The following is a 22,017-nucleotide window of genomic DNA, read 5'->3' as shown; positions in this document are numbered from 1 at the left end:
AACCTTGTTTTCTGATCAGATCTGAAAAACTGTTTGAATTGCCCCAATATCATGAAATATAACAGTCAGAAGTAGGATAAAATCACAATTGAACATTTAAACTCTCCTGGCCCTTTAGTTTAGCTTGCCTAAAAGGCTTCCCAATGGAATTGTCAGCATTTAGTTAATCCCACATTGGCTCCAATCTCTGTCCAATGAAACTGCTATGCCCTGTTCCTTCTTACCTTCACCAAAATCTGTGCTGAAAGATGCTGACTGTTCCCACAGGGGAATATAGGATTCAAATACTGATATCATTTACCAAGCGAGTTCCCATTCTAACCCCTGTGTTTAGTTAGGCGTGAGTGACTACCTGGGATTCCATATTATGATACAATGATGATTATACCCTTGCTTTCCACATGTTTTTCAAATCTTTCCCTTTCAGAGAACATTTACCAAATCAGTGTCATTATGAAATCTTTGCTTGTCTGCCACAGAATTTATATGGGCTCAGGGGTACATTCTATCAGTTTCTATAGTAAAACATTTTGTGTCATCATCATCCTCGTGAACAGAGGGCATGTCCTGGAACATAGCCAACATTTTCAAGGGCTGTGCATTGCAGAGAAAGATCAGTAACAATGGACAATATATCCCTTGACTGTTTTCCAAGAGTTCTTCAGCAAGAGTAAGTTTCCATAGCTATCAGAGTTTTCTGGCAGCTGGAAAACTACTGGACAGTATCTGATGGTTAGCCTGCACTTTGATTTGGCATTCAGTAACACCTTACAGAAGTCTTCCCCAACCCCCAGGCTTCGAACCGGTACCAGGTGGGGGGAGGTGCGGGCGCTGGCAGGCACAAATGTGCAGGCACAGAGCTGCCGTGCCAGCACGTTTGCATCCACCAGTGTGCCGGCGTCCATGCCTCCCTCCCCCCTGCAGAGCAGCACTCACTGGGTCAGGGCCCGGGAGCAATCGGCCGCTTCAGAGCAGCCATGCCTGCGCGTTTGTGCCCGCCAGTCCACTGCCGCCCATGCCTCCCTCCCCCCCCCCGCGGTATGGCGCTCACTGCACTGGGGCCTGGGAACGATCAGCCACTTTGGCGGTCGATTGGCGCTGCGGGGGGAGAGACATAGGCATTGGCGGGTGCAAACGCACAGGGATGTTCTCATCCATCTTGGCAGCCCTATTGCCTTATAGTATGTAATGACATTTCTTACCTAATAGAATTTGATGGACAACATGCAATAGTAATCAATGTTTAACAGTTTATGGCTTATGATTCACCAGCTTAAAATCAGATGGAAGCTACCACACGGCATCATATCAGAAATTATGAAATTATGAAATTACTAGGGACCAAGCCCATTGTACTTGTAAATACAATGGGTGCTAGGTGCGCTTTTGCAGAAGCGCACTAGGCCCAGAAGCGCACCCGCAGCCTCCTCAAAGGCTGGACTCTGAGGCATTGTACGATTTTGAAGTCCCACCTCCAAAACTCGAGGAATATTTCTAACCCAAGGGTAGCCAACCTCCAGGTGGGGCCTGGAGAGCTCCTGGAATTACAGCTCATCCTCATAGTATAAAGATCAGCCCCCCAGGCAGAAAGAGCTACTTTGGACAGGGTTGTGATAGAGAAGAAACATTTAAGTCCTCCCACACAGGTTGTTGTTGAATTGAAAGACAAGGCCTACTGCACAGTGTTGTTGTGCAGATGAAACAGGAGACGAAAGAACCTCCACAACAGCATCCAGTTTCGTCTGCGGAATAACACTGTGCAGTGGCCTCAAATCTGCAGAGAGTTGCAAAGAAGAAATACACATGGCATGGCTGTGTCTAACCCCTGGCCAGAATAGTATTTTAAGTGAGAAGGAGCTTTTTCTGTGGCCTCCCTGTCAGCCGTTTGGCAGAAGGAGAAATTTGCCCCCCCTCAAAAGGAATACCCACCCCCATGCCCTTTATTCCATAAAGAGACCTTAGAGATTTTTCAAGGAGTTGGAGCCCATTAATACTCAATAATAATGTTCCCTTTTTCAAGGAGAAACACTTATTCATGGGATTTATTTCTTTTTCTTGTAACAAAAGTCCCCACACTTTAGAGGACTCAATACCAATTATTATAGTATTTAAAATGGTAAAGAAAAATTAAATCATCAGAGTGTCACTTGTAACAAGTGATGGTACAGACACTATCCAATAGGAATCGGTGCCTATTGTTTAATTTCTTTGTCCTTTTGAGTATTATTTCTGCCTCTTCACTGTCAGTTAAATTTCTCATTTAGTTTATATTGTAAGTGCCTTAGAGACAGGGAGTTGTCTTTTCATCATGAAATATTTAAACCACTATATAGCTTAGGAGTATGATATAAATAATAGTACAAATAATTCCACATATGAATAACTATTATAACAATAACTGAGGAAGATTCACAATCCCCAGTAATAAAATATCCCATTTTTAATGCTTGTGAAATACCAGGTTGTATTCTACTAGCTTTTCCACTGGCAAAAGAAGTTGGGGACATTTTAACGACCAGAAAGAATATGCTTGGGGAGATGGGAGCATGAGGATAGAAGCCACAAGGGAGTGGGGCTACAGTGAACAGGGGAGTAGGGAGAAATGGAGAAGAAAACCCAGTAGGATCCAAGCCATGTTTTTTATAACAGAAGAAAGATTCTGGATACAACATAACAATCAAGAAAAAAATGGCATGACATTTGAATCCCACAAGTGCTAATTGGAAATGCTGCCATGAAATTCTACAACAATGAATCACTATCCTTCCACATGAAGTCTTAGAGCTGGAAGTGGCCTTATACATCATCTAGTCTAACCTCTTTTTCATTCAGGAAATCCAAACCTAGATCTTTCTTGAGTCTAGCCTCTACAAAGATCACCAGCAAGAATAAGCCGCCATTCCCATCCCATCACAGATGCACTGAAATAGTTTCATTCTCAAACTTTTCTCACAAGAATTTATTTCTGTTACTTAACCACTTTAGATTTAGTCTTGCTCTCTGGAACAAACGAGGACAGGATTCTATCCTCTTCCTCATGACAGTCCTTCATGTTCGTGTTTGAACAGCTTCCCCTTGGTCTTTTGTTCTCCAGAATTATTTTCTTGGCTCTCAATAATTGCAGAAATCTCCTCACTTAAAATTCAGTGCCCAGAACTGGACATCGTTTTTATATGAGGTCTGACTAGCACAAAATATTACTTTGTATGACCTGACTAATACACTTCAGTAATGCAGCCTAAAATTAAAGTCTTTTAACACATCAAAACCTACTACAAGATCATCATTACTCTGTAGCATACTGTGTTTAATTGGAAGCTCACCATTCTCATCATGGGAAGCTAAGAATTTGCTGTTTCAAACATGCTGATGAGATCACAACCCAAGGTGGTACATAAAAAATGGCTGTGAACTCTTGGTGATGGGAAAGTCTTGAGAGCTATTTTAATTAGGGACCATGTGCAAGGATTGAACATAAGCATGGTGTTCTGGGAACTGAAAGTTCCCATCCCTTACACGTATTCATTTCCTTAAAAGATACAGCTTTAGTAGTACATCTTAGAATCTGTTTCTGTGTAAGTGTTATTTTGAAAACATTCTTTCCACAATTTTATATCCTATCAGAGGCTAGTGCTATAGTCCAAGGTCATGCGGCGGGTAGGCAAAAAGAATTGGCTTAATATATTCTGAAACATTAGCTCCAGGCAAAGGAACTTTTTTTTTACATTAATAGAAGCATTATTTTGGAAAAAATAGAAAGCTGATACAGGAACTGAGTATTTGAACTTTTTATCAGTTTCGTAATAAATTAAATGCAGATGACAAAAAATGTGAAGCAACAGAAGGAATGACTGTCAATGAAATTAAAAGAGTTCAGATTAAATGTTTTTGTACCTTAAAAAACTTGGGTTTTCTTGGAAGTACAGCTGAAGCAATACGTGGTACCCAAGGAGGAAATGATTCGTTTTTCTCTGTACTGACGTTTGTTCTTGTACTATTGGGCTATTTTCCAGCGGCAGGAATATCCCACTGTGACATATTGTGAGAAGGGCCAAGATTTATTTTGAGGTCTAGATGGAGTCTACCATCTTATGTTGATCTGCCCAAATAAAGGCCGAAGGAAAAGTAGGAGATAATTATGAAAGTTTCTCAAACGTCATGGTGAGCTTTGCAACACAATAAAAGATTCTTCCCCTATAATTTAAGAGTAAAAATATAATAATTGGATATTAGAGATCAGTATGAATAGGACCCAACTAATCTGTGCAAAGTTCAATAGTTGCTCTGGTGACTGGGAACTATGATATCAACTCCCATGCCAGTTTACATGGGATATATCCATTTATATGAAGAATACCATGTGGGAAATTATTGTCCCTAGATTATACAAAAATATATTCCATAGTGCTCAGCATATATTTTAGAGCATCAGAGATCACAGTCATTGCTGGAGCTGCTGATGCATACATGACATGTGGAGAGCAATCCTAGTTCTGTTCATATCCTACTAGGACCAATGAAAGAATCACAGAAAGGAATCCAGAAACCCACCGTGCCCCCTGAGGGTTCCCTTCACAACCATCATTATGACTGAGTCATTGTTTATGGGATTTTAATGGGGAATATTAATGGTTTTAATGTATTGATTTGTAGTGAATTATTGTGAACTGCTGCAAGCCAGTCTCCAAGAGCAAGTCATACAAATTGAATTTATTATTGTTATTATTATTATTATTATTATTATTATTAGTAGTAGTAGTAGTAGTAGTAGTAGTAGTAGTAGTATTTAGAAACAGATCAATCAATCAATTAATTTAATTTCTATATCCCACACTCCCCTAGTTGGCTCCCCTAGTTGGGTAACAACAGTTTTAAAACAACAATTTTAACAACAGTCAATTAAAAAATACATATAAAATTTTTATCTGTTATACTGCCAGGGAATGGTAGAGGACAGGAAGGCCTGGAGGATCATTCTCCATGGGGTCGTGATGGGTGGGACATGACTTCGCACCTAATAACAACAATACTGCTAGTGAAAGTTGCCACAATTATTTTAACAGATTTTTTTGCGGCTCTACCAGGATTTACCTGCTGAGTTTGATACTTCTTTAGACTGCCTCAGTCCACTCTCCTTGACCAATGTAGATAGGATCCTGGCAGCTGTCTGACCAGCCATGTGTTACTGTCCTCTCCACACTGGTCAAGGAGAGTGGACTGAGGAAGTCCAAAGTCAGATTTTGAGATGACCAAGGGCCCTCTAGTTCTCTTACTGCAGATAAATCCTGGACGAACAACAATATTTTCTCCACAAAATAGTTCACAAGAAATTTAGGTTAAGGATATCATGAATCAAACCATTCTAAATAATTGTGCTAGGTGTGAGCTAGCAGAGGTGATGCCATTTCATAAGCATTCATAAAAGTCTTATAAGATGTTCTTGTATCGTCATGGGTTTTTTGCCAAACTTACTCTAGCCATCTCAGTATCAGGGTATCAGTCTGAGCCTTGAGAGCAAAATTACCTGACCATGGCACTCTATTTGATTACACCAGAACAATATGTATTCCCTGTCCAAAGATCAAGTCCAAGGTATAGCCTGCTTGGTGTGTGGACCCAGTAGCAAATCATGTTCTGCAAATGGCATAGCAAAAAATGGATTATATTTATTTTTACAGAAGGTATGTTTGTATACTAGCTGGATCACTGCCAAAACATTTGTGGCATGTAAATAGGAATTAACAATTAACCAAACAGAATTAGACCAGTAATCAGATTGGATAGAAATGTTTTCCTTAAATTGTTTTTGTATCTTGTCTTATCTCCATCAGGTCAGAGGATCATTTAAATTTGGAACACTTTTTTAGATTCTTCTAATTTTTTTGTGAAATATGTTGTGTTTCCCGGGGGGGGGGGGTGTGCCTTATTGTTGAACTAAGAAAATAGTTCAATACTTCCACACAAAAGGACCTTAGTGTTACAAACTAGAAACACAGAAAGAATTATTTATATGTAGTGATTGTGTACAATTGCTCTCAGTGAAGAGAGATCTTGGTATCTGCTTAGTCTGTAAAATTCTGCCATTAAATTAGAAATGTTTGTAGTTTGGTGTAATGGTTAGGAGTGCGAACTTCTAATCTGGCATGCCAGGTTTGATTCTGCACTCCCCCACATGCAGCCATCTGGGTGACCTTGGGCTAGCCACATCACTGATAAAACCAAGCAGTGATATCAGGGCTCTCTCAGCCTCACCCATCTCACAGGGTGTCTGTTGTGGGGAGAGGAAAGGGAAGGCGACTGTAAGCCACTTTGAACCTCCTTCAAGTAGAGAAAAGCGGCATGTAAGAAACAACTCTTCTTCTTCTTCTTCTTCTTCTTCTTCTTCTTCTTCTTCTTCTTCTTCTTTGGAGCAAGCAAAGAATTGGCAGTTGCTTAATAGCATTGGCTACTTCTAATGCCAATATGACTCTTTGTTAACTGAATCACAAAAGAAAATAAAGTAGTGACAGTCTGATTCTCACAAGGTATGTGGAACACACACTTACTCCTGGGTTCCTTGGTCCTGGCCCTCTTCCTCTCTTTCACAGAAACAAACACAATCACACACATGCACACACAGACTCCTTCCTCTCTCCCACTTCTCCCTCTGCTCTCCCTCATTCCCTCTTGCTTCCCTGACCTCCTCCTTGGTCCCTCCCCCTCCCGCTCCTCCTAGACACACACACTCTAACACAGAGACTCCCTGTTTCCTCTCATCTCCACCTCTCCTCTCCCTCCATACCTCTTGCTTCCCCAGCCGCCTTCTTCATCCCTCCCCCACTCTTCTTCTTTGCAGTTTAGTTGAGGGAGCTGCTTAGGCATAATTCTCTAGCCTTTTCCCAATAAACACTTCCCAATTCAACCTCCCTCCCCAAGAGCTTCCTTCATGAGAGTGGGCCCTCTCCCCCAGTAGAGCAGGAGGCTACCTCCCCCAGTGGTGGAAAAGGTTGTCTGTCCATGATGAAGGGGGCGGGGCTGGTTGGCATGGGCTTTCCTTTCCTTCCTCCCTTTTTCCTTCTCTCTCTCTCTCTCTCTCTCTCTTGCTTTTTTTCCAAGTTTCTGTTCCTTCCTCCTTTGTACAAACTCTGCTGTTGCTCTTGTGCTGTTCCTGACTCACTCTACTCCGGGTGTCCCAAATTCCTGAACTAGCCCCTTGTGCCTTCCCCCTGCTGCCTTCCTGCTATCCTGTGACCATTTTGCTGAACCTCTGCCAGCCATATCAGCAGGATGACCACTAGGTAGCCACCTACCCTTCTCCTGGATGAAGTGAGTGGGTAAGCAAGCAAACAGGCACACTTTTATTCTTTGTTCTCTCCTGCCCCTCTGGTCCTGGAAACTCTTTAAGGAGGGAGGAAGATTACTAGTCCTTGTTGCATACCCCTCATCAGTTTTCCAGAGTGGGAGCAGTAGCCTCCTCCTTCACCGGCATGGACTCCTGTGATGCCAGCATGGCTTCCCACATCCCCTCAGTTGGCTGACCTGCAGCTGCCAGCTTCAAGGCTCCTTTGAGCTTCCACCGGTGCTGCCCTGGCCTCCAGCCTCCACTGGCACAGCTGCTGTGTCAAACTCTGCCTCCTCTGCCTGCCACCTCCCTGTGTCTTCTGCTGAGCTCCCAGGTTGGGACAGCAGATGTCACATCTGTACTAATTTCTGTCCGAGGGGATATACCAGAAGATGTGTTCCACATCAATAAATCTTTTTGCAAAGATAAATGGTACCTTATGCTATGCAAGATCAACCAGTTAAAGATGGGTGGGGTCATTCAGCTACTCTGCAAAGTTTTAGCCAGGCATGTCCAAAGACCCCTGGTGCAGCAAAGGTCAGTGATTACCCGTTCATGGTGTTGGAGAGAAGAGCAATCATGCATTGAAGACAGTAGTCCGAGTAATGCTTCGAGCTACATTTGAACCATCCTAGTTCTCAATCTCACATCTTCAATGGCCTCCACTAAAGAAAGTGGAAAGTGAAAAACTATCCTCTTTCCACATTGGAAACCTTAAGGTATGTGAAGCTTTGTACCATCCCCATACCAAGTCCCTCATTTAATCCAGAATGAAATTTCAACTGAGTCTCAAAGCAGCTTACAATCACCTTACCTTTCCTCTCCTCACAATATACACCCTGTGAGATAGGTGAGGCTGAGAGAGCCATGTTCGGTCAGAACAGCTTTGCCTTGCAGGGGAATACCATCCACACCACGAATGACATGGACTCATAAACCACACAACTCTCCTTTTGGCGTAACAAGGCCACAACTTTTTATTAAATGTAAGTGTTGAACGGCATGGGGAAAAATCCCGCCATCTCATGACCCTTTATCAGTGCTGTGATGAGCCCAAGGTCACCCAGCTGTCTGCATGTGGAGGAGCAGGGAATCAACCCTGGCTTGCCAGATTAGGTCCACACTCCTAACCACTACACCAAGCTAGCTCTGGATCTGATACATTGTATATCAGTAATAGGAAATGAAGTTAAAAGTATAAAATGGGAGCTTCTCCTGGACTCCCTATATGGCAGGGGTAGTCAAACTGCGGCCCTCCAGATGTCCATGGACTACAATTCCCAGGAGCCCCTGCCAGCGAATGCTGGCAGGGGCTTCTGGGAATTGTAGTCCATGGACATCTGGAGGGCCGCAGTTTGACTACCCCTGCTATATGATTAAAGACCAGGTTTAAACTGATTATTATAGAGTTTTAAGGGTACTGGCCAGAACATTATCTCTGATTATTTCCTTCCCCTCCAGAAATATTCAGTAGCTGAAGGTGTTCCACTGAAAAGGCCGCAGGCACAAAACTAATGAGCAACTTCAAGGATATAAGTCTGCTCAGTCTTTTGCCTTCACTAAGCATCTGAGCAATCTTTTGGTTTTTCATTTACAGTCTTGAAAACATGCTAGTCAGCCCATACTGAAAAGAAAAACACTCCATAACAGATTTTTCCCCACCAACATTTCAGTTCTGGTGTCAGTGTGTCTTCCCCTTCTCCCAACTGCTAATCAGAAGCCTCAAAAAATTGCTCATAGGGTTGCCAGCCTCCAAGTAAGTGGTAGCTGGAGATCTGTGATGGCAATGAGATCAGTTTACCCAGAGAAAATGGCTGCTTTTGAAAGTAGCATTTATGGCATTTTACCCCATTGAAGTCCCACCCCCTAAATGCAACCCCCTCAGGCTCTACCCTCAAAATCATCAGGTATTTCACAATCCAGAGTTGGCAACCTTAGTTGTTGAGGATAAGAAGCCACACAGCTTTTTTACACAGTTCTACCCTTTATGTCGTCGCTGTGTGTTTTCTTCATCCATATTGGTACCCAATCATGGCATCAGTTTTTCAAGGCCCAAAGAATACTGGAGACGGGGAGGGAGGGAAATCCACTTCCACAGTGTTGAATTTAGTTTATGGGTGCTAATTTTACCTCCATTATGTAATTGTGTAGCGTGGGCAAGTCATACACTCTGACCCTCAGTTCTAATTGTCAAATGTGGATTCTACTCACCTAGTTGTCTCATTGGGTTGTCAAGGGAGTAAGAACAGAAAGAGTGCAAATATCTTGGCAAGGCAAAAGATCTATATTTAAATTACTTATGCTGCTTCACCAATTTAACAAATGATGTTAAACCTTTTGTTTCTTTTAACACATTATTTAGGGACTTTGTCAATGCAACATACATTACAGAAATCATAGAATAATAGAGTTGGAAGGGACCTCATGGGCCATCCAGTCCAACCCCCTGCACCATGCAGGACACCCACATGCCCACCACCCATCCACTGCAACCTGCCACCCCCTTGCCTTCAAAGAATCAGCCTCTCTGTCAGATGGCTATCTAGCCTCTGTTTAAAAAATTCCAAAGATGGAGAACCCACCACCTCCCGAGGAAGCCTGTTCCACTGAGAAACCGCTCTGTCAGGAACTTTTTCCAGATATTTAGACGGAATTTCTTTTGAATTAATTTCATCCCATTTGTTCTGGTCTGTCCCTCTGGGGCAAGAGAGAACAATTCTGCTCCATCCTCCATATGGCAACCTTTTATACACTTGAAGATGGTTATCAGATCCCCTCTCAGTCATCTCCTCTCTAGGCTAAACAGACCAAGCCCCCCCAACCTTTCTTCATATGTCTTGGTCTCCAAACCCCTCACCATCTTTGTTGCCCTCCTCTGGACACATTCAGAAATTATATAATCAAATGGTCTAATTTCTATGCATGTCCATCTGTGAAACAAAAAAGGAGTTATCTGAGCTGTTAAAAAATTCCATGTAATGTTTTTGACCAAACCAGTCTAGAGTATACAGTGTGCATCTCTAGAATTCTTTCTCAGGCTATATGTTTAAAAGCAAAAAAGGGGGACTGGAAGAACAATAATCATAATGGGCCATAATCCTAAAAGATCACCCTCTCTTTATTTTTCAGTATCCAGCCTGATGAAGAGTTGTGCTGAGTTCTGCTGGGCTATTTTGGTTGATCTTAATAACAGGTATTATAGGCCTTTCATTTTTGTAAAAAGGCCTTGCAAACAGATGCTAGCTGTTATTTTTGTCATCACCAGTCCCACTCTAGAACACTGTATAGGCAGTTGTTGCTCAAGAAGGGTGCTCCCAATATCAGCCACATTTTTTAGCCCAAAGGAAGCCAGGGCTGCCTCAGCTGTGGCCATATTTTGCTACCCTTGCCTCTGACTTAATCATTTCCTCTTGTCTGCCCTTCATTCCACCATCCCCCACTTTTCACCATCAAGCCTTTGCCTCTCATCACCTTCTCCACCACCCAGGAACCACAGCTGTTTCTTCCCTCTGGATTCCCCCAGGCATTTTTAAAGATAGTATGGCAAAGTGTGTGTGTGTCCAGTGAGGCTTCTAAACTCTTTCCTAAATCACCATAGCAGCAGAAGAGTTTGGGGGTGGGGCATGGTGTTGTAATTCACAATGTTTACAAGCCATCGGCTGCTCCACACACTACAATACAAAAACCTTTAATGGCATCCATATGCTCCACACAAAAATCCACTGCTTTACCTACTAAGACCACTGCTTTACCCCACATATTGTAAAGCCAGCCATTGGTGGAAAATATATTTCCATTCATAAATAATGTTCTTTAACAGTGCAGGCTTTGTAGCATCATTATACACATTCAGGAATTTCAGAAATCTAGTCACTTCTTCCAAAATACCTGTCCAGAGGCAGCATTCACACCACTGCACCTACAAGTGGAGACAGGATGGTTCCTGGAAGAAGAAATTGGTGGTGAAACGCCAGAAAGTAGATGTGGTTTCCAACACTGCCGGGGCATACCTCCCTCAGTGCAGGAAGGAGGGAGGCATGCCCCTTCTCCTGCAAGTTATGGCAGCACACAGAAGAAGTCGAAGACAGTAGCAGGGAAGAAATGGCAAATAAGAGCAAAGGTGTGAGCTTGTGTGCCAGCAGGGATGGGAGGCAGCCCCACTCTACACCAAGGATAAGACAGGAAGGTGAGGCCAGAGAGAAGGTGCCCCACTGGGTAGGAGGGATGTCCATATAAATCCTACTCAGGGAGGACAGGACTGGAGAGCCCAGTGGAGTCCTGCCTCAAGGAGGAGGACTTAAGCAGCAGGCACAGAGCAGACAGGGGAGGAAGAGTGCGGGCAAGACTCAGACATGCTGGGAGAGTAACTGGGCTATTGCAAGCAGGAGGGAGGGAACAACCCCCCTCTCCCTATGCTGAGGCCAGAGCTGGGCCAGCTTGTTAAAAGGCATTTCCTGGAGGACTTTGCCTTTCCAAGTTTGGACTCAGATTCCCCAGGACGAGACAATACTCTTTGCAGAGTGCTGCAAACATGGAGGTGGGGAGGGGGGGGGGAGAGAGAGAAAGGGAAGATTAAACCAATGCAAATGAAGAAAACAGCTCCCAATATCGACCACATTTTTTAGCCAAAAGGAAGCCAGGGCAGCCTATGCTGTTTAGACTAACCTTACAACAGGATAGGACACAAGAAGGCAGCATATGTACCAAAATACCCACTGGAGTTCTTTGAACTGGGTGGTGACATAGTCCTATGAGATCAGATTTAAAGACCAGCTGTTCTGAAAACAAATAGAATACCAGCTTTGTATTTTACACATCCCATATATTAAAATAAGAATACTAATGACTTATCAGCATGAGTACAATAGTTATGAGTACAATAAATATTGTAAGGAACTTGGCAAATTCAGTTGAAAGTGCTGTACTTAAACTGTTGATACGTTCAATAGTAAGACGGATCCCTGAAAACTGCTTTCTAGTGCATTTACTGGCCAGCACGGTTTGCAGATTAAAGGCATTTCTATTTTGCGTGGCCAGCTTATTCTTCTCTGCAGTGTGTTTACTGGCTTCCTCCTTATCTGCTTTGTTGGCTGTCCGTGGTTCAATTGCTTCCTCAATGACTCACTCGCTCACTCACCTACTGATCTGTTTTGTTTCATGTCCTAGAACACAGTGGACTTAAATCATCCAGTATCTAATCTGTATTTAAAGAGAAGCTACATATAATATATTTTGCTTTGAATCTGTACTATGCCAATATCTGAACTCTGTTGTTTCTAATGGAAGTCATGCATGTCATTGAATTGCCACAAAATTTGACTCCTCAAAAGCCAGACATCTGCTCATTACAGGAAATAAGAAATTAGCATAATCAAAATTGTTCTAATGGTGTGAAATCTGGCTGTAATGAGATCAGACTTCTCAGAATCAGTGTTTGCAATTTACGTACTAGTCCTCATGACTATGCATGTAAAACCTATGACATTAATGCATGTTCTTTGTCACCACATATTGTCAATAGATGAACACAGAAAGTACACACAAAATTTTAAACTGAAAAATTCTAATCTTTCATTTGTAACTAAGGATGATGGTCTTCTAAAATCCAGGGAGTGGGGGAAGACTGTGTGTGATAAACAGAATGTGGAAAGTAAAGAGCAAAGGGTTAGAGGAAGAAAATGCATACAAAAACTAGGAAATTATTTTGTTACATTTTCCAGCATATGTCTAGGGGCAGTTCCCCTCTCCTACATTTACCACCCAGGGGAGAAAAGGCAATGGCACCTCTGGGGACTGATGTCAGCTGCAAGCCTTGGCCAGGAGGAGGTCATAGGGATGTGGCAGGAGATGCAAGAAGGTGTCTGCACCCAGCTGCACAATGGCCTGTGATGGTCCATTGTCCAGCATGCTGCTGATGAAAGATTCTCCTGTGGGAAAGACAGCAGGGGCTGACTGGAGATAGCTCTCAGCAAGGCCAAACCTACATGCAATGGGCCAGCCTCTGGATCTGCAGCACAAGTTGTAGTATCAGTCTAACACAGTAAAAGATAATGGTGCTGTTTGATGAGGGAGATTATTTAGAGTTTTAGAGATGGATCAATCAGAGTTAGGACAGAGTTTTATGCCAAGGCACATACATTTCAAGTTTTTTTACAAAAACACAGCATAAAGCTTAATTGCTAGAGCTCAGTCACCAGATTGCTGAGGAGTCTTCATTAGTAGTTTGGGCTTAAAGTACACAACATGCCACTAACAAAGAGTATTTTGGACAGGTAATTGGTAGGTGTACAGTACAAGTACTTTCTGTGCCAAATCAGCACTGATCACAAGGCTGGGGAACTGAAAATATATGGGAATCTTTCACCCCCAAAAAAGACATGCAGACAAGAATGATGGGGAGAAAATAATGGGATTTTTGCTTTCCTGTGAGTCTAGGTACATCCTGTGCTTGCATATTTTTGTACACACTTCATCTCCAAACTACAAGATTTTCCAGGGATTTTCTTACCAGGGATTTTCTTATCTAGGGTAAACCAGCAGTGGACTATCATGGTACATTTAATATTTGATCGATTTACAAATATTTATGTTTTAATTAGCCACTTTTCTACCTTGAAAACTAAAGGTGGCTTACATTAGAAGTAAAACAAAGATTATAGAAAAAAATAAAAGATTACAAATTTAAAACTTCTAATTAGGACTGCCAATGAATAAAACCTAAAGGTCAAATGCAGTCCAATCTAATACTGCCTTCAGCTGCCTTCTGAAGATCAAAAGTGAGGGCCACTTTCCTTCCTCGGGTAGTTATGCACTCACAGTTTTTTATCAATAAGATCACTGACACTGTTAAATCGCCCCTTTTAATGTGTGTGTTGTTGGGTAGCTGGCCCCAAACAGCAGTCTAGCTGCAGCAATCTGCTTTAGCTGAAGCTTTCAAATAATCCTCAAGAGTACCCCTAATACAGTGCATTGCAGTATGCTATTTTCTTAGTAACTAAGGCATGGATAACTATGGCAAGATCTGACTGACCTATGAATGGGTCAGGTTATCAGTCAAAGTCCAAGCCACAACAGCCACCTGATTTTTCTATGGTGACTGCTTTGTGAAGTTGCACTCACATGTACTGCAATTCTGGGTCAAGGGAAATATAACACCATCCAAGACAGGTGAGATCTCAGGTTCTGTGTCTGCGTTTCTATGAACCCAGAGAATCTGTCTTGTAAGGATTTAGTTTCAGCTTGTTCACCCTCATCCAATCAGTTACTGGTTCAGAACATCAATAGCATCATGAGAATTATTTGGAAAAGAAAGGTAAATCTGTGTTATCATCTACATATTAGTTACATTGCAGCCCATAACTCCTGTTGACCTCTCCCAGCAGCTTCATATGGATATCAAATAGCTTGCAGGATAAGATCAAAACCTGCAGAAGTCCACAAGCCAGTGGCCATGGAGTAGAGCAGGAATCCCCCAACACTAACTTCTGAGATAGGATTTGAATAACTGCAGAAAGGACTTGACAAATTGTGATACAGTGTCCCTTCATCCCAGCACTGAAAGAATATAAGATTGGTGACTGGTCAGAAATTCTCCAAAATCATAGTGCTCAAGATCCACAGTCTGAAAGACATTCATTTAAATTGGAAAAACAGATGCCAATGACACATAATCTGAACATATGTCTGCCCTTGCATCTAATTCAGAGTGGAATTGGGCAATTTTTTCTGCAATAGAAGTAGCAAATTGATCACAGCAGACTATCATTGCCCCATTTCTTGGGACAAAGATATAGAAGTTTTTGAACAATGCAAAACAGTTCAGATGGACAATTACATGAAAAGGCAATGGTGGCAGAGAAGTATTGCCTTTTCACTGTCATCACTACAGAAAAGGCTCTAACATGGGCTTTATATTGCATTTCATTAGTCTTGCTCAGTTTTTCAGCAAGATTTTAGCTGTTGTTCTTCCCATTTCATCACCACAGTTCCCCAGTGAAACAGGGAGACTTCACTCTGTCCAGGGTGAGAGGGAACTTAGGGGTGATTGTGTCAACAACCCAGGCCATCCTCCTATTTCAGAGGATCAGCCAGAGCCTTGACAGGGTCATGAGCAGTTGAGGTGGGAAAATTCCCAAGCACCAACAAGGTTCTATCAGGATCTATCAGCTGTCCGAGGTACACCATCTTAATTGGTCCTTCACCCCTAAAGAGGAAGCAGTAAGTCTAAACCAAGGATGGCTAAACTGTGACTCTCCAGATGTCCATGGGGTGGCAGGGACTCATGGTAATTGTAGTCCGTGGACATCTGAAAAGCCACTGTTTTGGGGCCTGGTCTAGTCTCTTTGTCTATGACAATGGAATCAGCCTTAACTCCTATACCTCCAGAGGCACATCTACATAACAACATTTCTGCTTCCTATACAACAACATATCTGCTTCCTCATATCAGCTCCCCAGACAACACATACAGAGTTCTATTATGGTACTTCAGCCAACACAGATTTTTTTTGCCATTTACATACAGCTAATTCCCTTCAGATGCACCCCCTCTCACTTTCCCAGTCCTTGATGGCTGCTTGAACAGAACCAGTAAAGCCAATTAAATGGATATCTGCAATCATTCAAAGCCTAACTGCCCCAAGTTTGCTCAGGGCTTGCCACTGTACTATAGCTGCCACTTCGGGGTGGCAGTTGATGAGTAGTAAATGCACAACAGGACCTGATTCATATTGGGACCACTGTGCCAGAGAAGGAGGAATTTCTGACTTTCTCCCTATGCTATTTTTGGTGACCCATGAGAGGCATGTTATTTGCTCTGTTAGGAGGTAGCATGTGCAAGCATTCAGTGCATGTGCTGTCTCCCTATAGAGCAAATAATGCTCTCCCCTGAGGCTCTGAAGCTGTTTCAGGCATCAAAAATCACTCAGACAAAAAGGCAGGAATTCCTTCTTCCCTTGTGTAGAGCTGCCTGTCTACACAGTGTAGGGCTCTGCTGTTCACTAACTCTTGAATTGCCACCAGGAATTAGCAGCTGCAGTATAGGACAAGTCCCCGTAACAAATGCATGCTGTTTGTAATGTCTAGGTAGGCTCTAAGAAACATTTTCATTCTTGTTTTCACATCTGACAGACTGAGCCACAGTGATCACTATAACAAGACACTATAACAATGACTGTCCCAAAGGCAAAGAAGGCCATCTCCTACCATCACACTCCATTGTGTCCTCGTACTTTTCTCTTTGTCAGCCTGGGAATCGTGTGGCTAGCTTTTTAACTGACTGGTGTTCCTGTTCCTTTAACAGAAGCTTGTTTTACATAACCCCAGTTCTTAGATTGTAAACAACCAGGCTATTTGATTTCTGATAACTTTTTTTACTGGATGAATCAGGGCAGGGCCAGCCATATTAACCAAGTAAATATTTGCATAAGACATACAATGGTCCCCGCTTACAGGAGATCAATCAATATTTCACTAGCTCTGGGCAATGGCTTTCGGTACTTATCTATCAGAAGAGTGAAAAATATACAGAGTGCTGTTCAATGAATGTGTTTGTCTTCTATCCTCCCCACACCAAATATATTCTAGATGAGGGTAAACAAGATATATTCATGTGTTCTCACAATCCATTTTAAATAAGAGGAGCACTACTTAGATTTTTTAAAACTCATAGATTATGCAAATAACATTTTCCAGTATCTATAGAAAAGGAGGCTACATTTTGCCTTTTTCTATATGGCATCCTATAAGTTCATTACATTAGGTATTACCTACATTAGGAAATCAATACTTACTCCATACTGTTATGAAAGAGGAACTAAAAGATATATTAATATGGGTTTCCCATGCTATGATTATTTTGTGATTGCTCAAGTAATGGCTTTGAGCCAATATTCAGCACACAATAACCTGCTCATAGAAGGTCAGTAATGTTGACCAACATAGAAGGTCAGCTAGGTTGTTGACCAACATTTCCCATTCCCATTCTAAAGCCTTAAAAGTTGATTGATCAAGTGCTTCCAACATTCAAATGAAATTTGAAAACTGCCACAGGTCCAGCAAGACCAACATTAGGTAAGACACTCTAGAGGATGATGCACTTACATAAGTCAATATGGCTCTTAGAATCATAATCAATGGGCATACTCCAGTATTTAGTTAAGCACACATTTCAGTGGGCTTAAGCAAACATAATATCCTGGGAAACTTGAGTCAATGTTTTATAGTCCTTGAATATATCTCAACACTTTACTTTAGTACATGTGATTGTATATAGTCATACATTTTTCTACAATACACTTGACCAGAGATTTTTCATTATATTAGAAGAGTAACACATTAGATGACTGCAGAAATAAATGTGTTGATTAAGGGCTCTCTAAGTTGAACAAAGGGGCAACATTTGAAGAACAAAAGTCACAAAGTTCTTCCTTTAATGGGAAAATATTGCTGAAAGGTTAGAAGACAGCCCTTTATCAGTAGTTGTTGACTGACTGAAGCATGCCCCAGAGGTCATTAAACTTCCTCTAATGCTTGTTTATTAGTTGATTTGGGGGGGATCCAAAACCTTTCTGCATCTGGCTCCTTTTTTTAAAATTCAAGAGCACAGTGTGTGTATATTTACGGCCTATATACTTACTATGCCTATCATGGTCCTGTCTCATCAGATCTCAGAAACTCAGTAGGGTTAGCTTTGGTTAGTATTTGGATGGAAGACCACCAAGGAATACTGGGTCACAATGCAAAATCAGTCAATGAATGAATATCTTTTGTCTTGAATACCATGTGTTTTGTCCTAAGTCAGCTGTGACTTGACAGCAAAATATCTCCATCTAAATATCCCAGCTTAGCAGAATGATTCTTAACTGCTGCTTTTATAAACAGCCATTGCCCAAATCAAGTTGAATAACCTAGTATTAGAGTTTTCTTAGGCTTCCTGAATTCTGGATTCCTTAACTGCTGATTTTGGCTTCTTCACTGCTTCAGCGCCATTTTCTGCTCACTAAGCAAATCACTGTGTGGTTTTCTGTTGTAAGTTGCCTAAGCCATTTGGAAAATTGGGGCAAGATTTCATCAGGTATGTCTGGAAGTTTCCATGGACTGTGAATCATCCAGAGAAAAAATAACCCAGCTGGGGTTTGGCTTTTAGAACAGGTTATCAGAACAGCAAGGATGAAAGTTATTCTTTTTTTCCTCCTCAGCCATTATTGAACATTGTACATTTATTAGCCCTCAGACCTCTCCTCTCACCTCTCCTCTCACAGATTCACTCAGCCTAATCCCATCATCATCCTGGCCACACTTCCCCTTACCCATTATACCTTTATTAAGTGGCCATTAATTAACACTTAATTAACCATCTAGATTCCTTTTATTGTCCAGTACATGTAGAGCCATGAGTCTTTCCATCCCTTTTTGCCATATGTCTAGTTTAGTCATTGTTTTCTGTCACCCCCACCTGAGGGTGCATTTTGTCCTGTAACTGGACCACCCTGCTACCCCTTAACTATATGTGTGTGTATGTGTTCCTAAAGAGCCTCTTGTGGCGCAGAGTGGTAAGGCAGTGACATGCTGTCTGAAGTTCTGACCATGATGCTGGAAGTTCGATCCCAGCAGCCGGCTCAAGGTTGACTCAGCCTTCCATCCTTCCGAGGTCAGTAAAATGAGTACCCAGCTTGCTGGGGGGTAAACGGTAATGACTGGGGAAGGCACTGGCAAACCATTCCATATTGAGTCTGCCATGAAAACACTGGAGGGCGTCACCCCAAGGGTCAGACATGACTCGGTGCTTGCACAGGGGATACCTTTACCTTTACCTATGTGTTCTTGATACCAATCACATACATTCCTCACTTTATGGACTCTCCTCTTTCACCTTCTGAAACCGGCCATTTTGCTTTTCAACTTGCTGCTTCTTTAGAGCTCTTAAAGATCAGGAATTATTATCCTTCCTTAATCATGTCTTCTTCTTCTCCCGTGTTTTCCTTAGTTCTTCTATGTGTTTGCATTTTTGTTTTAATTTTCATTTCATTCTTTACAGATAAAAACCTTTCTGATTGAACATCTACATGGTTTATTTTGACAGTTCTATTAAAAGGAAAATCCTGGTATACATAGCTAGAGAATCCCACTTACCCATCTCTTGCTCTGTCTCCATTGCTAATTCCTCCAACTAATTGGAAGACTGCATATTTTGGTAACACATCTTATGAATAGAAAGCTTTTTGTAATAGGATCTTCTTGGCATTTCCATAAAAATGATATTTTTCATCTCCCCTATCTTCAGTGTGCAGAGCAAATATGTGTTCTCTCACTTGGGAGATATCAGCCCACACTTGGATCTGTGACATGGGGCTGACCACCTTCCAGAGGCAAAGGACAAAGAAACAATGTCCATGATGTGATGATGCACTCAGGGAGCTCCACAGTGAATTTTGCATCTCTAGCACACTAGGAGACAGCCTACCACATAACGAATCCAAAAAACTGAACTTGTCCGTGAAAAGATCGGGCCCCCAGGCCCCTGTGCGCAATATTAAACAGTGTCAGGAATTACTATCTCCAGAGTCTGACCGATTCCAATGGCTCATTGTGTGGAGAGGAGTTTTATAATGTACCACCATTTTTATCTGGTTTGGGGAATTGTTTAGCTTTTACTAATGGGGTTCTTTAGTTTTTATATTGTGTACTGTTTTTTATTACTTTTTTGGGAACTTATACAAACAAACAAGGTTTCTATAAGTCCAGGATTCAAAGTTCATGATATCCTCTGACCTGCAAACTCCCACAAACCTCCATTTTTCAGGTTTGCGCCCACCTCTAGTGCTCACTTTAGAGTTCAAACCGTCTTCTATCACAGCCTCTCCAACTGCTCTGCTGTTTCTGGAATATTTAGGTGTCACATATTATAGAAAGAATGTAGAACTGTTACTTGCCTCGGATTCCTAGTCTTCATTCTTTTCAGAACCTGTGAGTCTTAGAGAACCTGTCAAAACAAATATAATGGTAGCAATTCAGCACTCTCTCTTCTGAGGCCAATAGCAAGAATTGAAACTACTCTGTAGAATGTGTAGGTATTTTCATGTTTCAACTACCTACTATCTGTAATCATGTGAGGTAGTAGTCTATGGCATGCTTTTTCAGACTTCATTTCCATAATATCATTTCCCAGTTATTAAACAGATGGACTCCATATGTGTTTTTATAGGGTGCCTCAGTTGGTTGGCAACACTGTCACTGAAACAGGCTTTTCTATCAATTCACAGTTTATTGTATGCACCATTCAAATTAAATGAAAATAGGCAACCCAAGAAAAAGAGCAGCTAATTAACAACACTTCATAATACTTACCATTTAAGCTTGAACTATTTGTTTGCAGTTTTTTCATAGAACCATCTCAATTTTTTTACAGGCCAACATATGGAGGTACATGGAAAATGTGAATGACTGAAGATTTAAATATCTGGTATAAAATAATATGTTATGTAATTCAATTGTATATGAACATCTTTGTCACACATTCTAAAATTACCTGCATTTTTGTTTGAATTAGTTACTATATTGTTACAAGAAACAATTTGGTTGTGCTTGTAGGAACATATGGACACTGAATAAATAATGAGGAAACACAAATGTTAAAATACAAAGACTGCAATCCTGAGACAACTTAATGTGCAATAATTCCATTTAAGTCAATCAGGTTGAATTAATGTTGCAACATTTGCAGAGAAAGTGCTTTGAAAACTATAACCTAAGGGCTGTACCTAAAAGCAAAGTGTAGAGACAAGAAAAAATATATTCTTCTAGAATCCAATTACACAATCTATTTATTGAGGGGAAAGGCTATTTCTTTTCTACATTTTTCTCTTAAACTATTTGATCACTATAATATAAAAAATAAAATGTAGAAATGGATTATGTATTGATTCATTTAAATAACAACTTAATTGGAATCAATGTAATTTGTTCAGATTTATAACTGACTTTGATTTTAGCATTTTCACAGCAGGTTTTACATCAATTATGGAAAAAATATGTTAACTTCAGTTCATGTACACTGAAAATTATATTTCCTGGAATATTCAGATCTGTGTTTTACTGCTGAGACAGAATTAAAACACACTATCAGATTAAGCTTTAACAAATATTGTCTTTTGCAATGAACAGAGCTTATGGGCATGAGTATGTATTTTGAAGGGCCATGCATTAGGGACGAAAGCTTTCCCCTTCACCTAATGGTTGTGTGATAGGAAGGCCAAAAAAACGCCGTTTCTCACTGACAATACTGCTATGGCCAGCCATACTGCTAGAGGGAGGATGCTTCCAAGCCACGTATATCCTGTCTTCCCCCCCCCATCACCACCCCTCATTGTTCCAACCTTGACTTCTTCCCTCACACATATCTCTTTCAACATACCCTCCTCCTTTCACAAAACTGCATCATGAGATCCTGTTTCAGAGCTATGCACACCTTTTCTTGCCAAGACACAGATCACACCACCACCAGCTTTTCTACAGAATGAAGCAGCAAAATGACCCTGGGGAGGCAATAGGGCAGATCTCCAACAAGGGGGGAGTGAACAATAGGAGAGGAGGGGCCAGGCTTTCCTTCATCTATGGAGGATACTGGGCGGCATGGGGAGGCTGGAGCCCCCATCTTTCTGTTTTCAAAGGACTCAGAGCCAGCCAGGCCAGGCTTG

At 41.6% G+C, this 22,017-nt stretch overlaps 2 long non-coding RNA genes across 2 annotated transcripts in view; one reads left to right on the top strand and one right to left on the bottom strand.

The window, feature by feature from the left end:
- Positions 1 to 16,570, bottom strand: part of LOC143842635 (uncharacterized) — a 59,304-nt gene extending 42,734 nt beyond the window's left edge. Inside the window, exon 1 of the long non-coding RNA XR_013233242.1 lies at positions 16,526 to 16,570. This is a non-coding gene — a long non-coding RNA (uncharacterized LOC143842635). The remainder of the gene's footprint in view (positions 1 to 16,525) is intronic.
- LOC143842634 (uncharacterized) overlaps positions 1 to 22,017 on the top strand; it is a 107,916-nt gene that overhangs the window by 84,580 nt on the left and 1,319 nt on the right. The window contains exons 2-3 of the long non-coding RNA XR_013233241.1: positions 10,451 to 10,514; positions 20,730 to 20,783. This is a non-coding gene — a long non-coding RNA (uncharacterized LOC143842634). The remainder of the gene's footprint in view (positions 1 to 10,450; positions 10,515 to 20,729; positions 20,784 to 22,017) is intronic.

Source organism: Paroedura picta, chromosome 8 (assembly GCF_049243985.1).
Source record: "Paroedura picta isolate Pp20150507F chromosome 8, Ppicta_v3.0, whole genome shotgun sequence".
NCBI classification, from domain to species: Eukaryota; Metazoa; Chordata; class Lepidosauria; order Squamata; family Gekkonidae; genus Paroedura; species Paroedura picta.
Note: the sequence above shows the minus strand (reverse complement) of the source record. Positions and strands in the feature narration are given on the sequence as shown.